This window comes from Panthera leo, chromosome E3, assembly GCF_018350215.1.
Source record: "Panthera leo isolate Ple1 chromosome E3, P.leo_Ple1_pat1.1, whole genome shotgun sequence".
NCBI classification, from domain to species: domain Eukaryota; kingdom Metazoa; phylum Chordata; class Mammalia; order Carnivora; family Felidae; genus Panthera; species Panthera leo.
In genome coordinates, this window is record NC_056694.1 from 23,714,868 (window position 1) to 23,716,384 (window position 1,517).

Below are 1,517 nucleotides of genomic sequence, written 5' to 3' on the forward strand. Positions count from 1 at the left end.
TCATCTCTTTCCAAAGAGCTCTATTTGTAGTGACTTACTTTTAGATTAAGATAGTTGGCTTTAAATTATTTTCTTTTGGCTCTGGGCTCTATCTCTACCTGAATTTTGACAGTTAGGGCAGTAAAGGCTTTCAGGTAACCTAAATTTCTTCTTTTTTTAACCTAGCAATAAAAGTAATCAGTAACATTTTGCCTTTTAGTATATCTGGATTCAGAAGAGAAGGATTTGTGAGTTTACCATTCCTCTTTTATTACTTTCTAACACCATTATTCCTTCTGCATTTATTGGTTGGCATTCTACTATAAGAGAGAGCACTGCTGTCTTCTATCAGTTGTTATCTTTACCTTTACATCAGGGTCGAGAACATTGACCTTCTGGTCTGTCGCCCTATGTAGGAGTTTCTGGGTTTTGCCTGCACGATGCTGGTAAAAGCCGCACCCCAGGAGCAACAGTGTCACTTAACTCTGTGGAGAACGAAGTTCACTGCCTTGCTGGCCATCAGGTGCTAGGGCTGCATTTCCCTCCAGGTGCAATGTCATGACCCCGGGTGCTTAACTGGCGGTCTATGAATCTTTTGAAAGTCGTATACGAAAGTGCTGGTAACTTTTTTTTTTAAGGAGATACCTTCAAGCGCACCCCTTTTCTGCCCCAGATACTCAAGTGGATCCGGGGCCCTCTGTTTCAGGGGAAGTTAAGTACAACTCTCAGCGGGTTGAAGGTGAGAGTTCAGCTAATCAAGGAGAAGACAGCTAACAGCTGTCGACCGACCCTTAATTTCCCCAGATCAAGAAGAGCAAATCTGAGAGTCAAAAGGCCACAAGGGCCAGCCGGGCAGCGGACCTCGGGCTCCCGGCACCCTTCGCGCCTCCGCTTGCACGAAGGGCGCCCCCACGACAACCGCCCACTGCTCTGAGGCCGGACTCCCGCCTCTCAAGCCCACGCAGCCTATCCACTGGCTAACTGACCGGCTGGACACCCGCCACAGGCGCCGCTGATGTCGCCACCTCCACAACCAGCACCCGAAACACTGGCCCAGGCACGACCCTAAGCAGAAGGGAGGGCGGGGTCCTCGGCCGCACCCCTTCGCCTTTCCCCCGCCTTCTTTGTTTCTTCCGGAGTCGCCATTGGCTGCCTGCCCGCGAGACCGGGCGACCCGCGGGACAACGGTGAGACAGGATTGGACGACGTCACTGCCGCTCGGCCAGCGGCCCGCTCGCGATTGGCCGAGGAGCCGCCGGGGGTTTGAATCGTGGCCCCGGCCGGGGAGGGTTCTGCCAAAGTGCCACGTTGGGCCCGGCTGCGGCGTGAGGAGCCGGCTCAGGGCTCCGTCCCGGGCGTTCGCGCCTGGGCGCCGGCCGTTGGGGCAGTTGGGCGGCACGAGTAGAGTCGGGAAGCCGGTCCGCGGCGTGCGCTGCGGGCCGCCCCGCGTCGGCGGCGGGGAACGGCTCCGGTCAGGCGGCGCCGCGGAGCCGGGGCGGCGGCGTGTCCCGCCCGAAGGCGGCTCTGGCTGAGGGCGG

General features: G+C 57.0%; 1 protein-coding gene across 4 annotated transcripts in view; it reads right to left on the reverse strand.

Annotated features, from left to right (window-relative positions):
* LOC122209954 (transmembrane protein 180-like) overlaps positions 1 to 1,517 on the reverse strand; it is a 40,583-nt gene that overhangs the window by 38,630 nt on the left and 436 nt on the right. The window contains exons 1-2 of one of the 4 annotated variants that reach the window (XM_042922290.1): positions 966 to 1,036; positions 345 to 464 (exon numbers count right to left, since the gene is read on the reverse strand). The exons of 1 other annotated variant lie outside the window; for it this stretch is intronic. The gene's annotated coding sequence lies outside the window, so the exon portion shown is untranslated. Of the gene's footprint in view, positions 1 to 344; positions 1,511 to 1,517 lie in introns of those variants that run through there. 2 more of the 4 variants (XM_042922287.1, XM_042922288.1) reach the window with 2 other exon arrangements.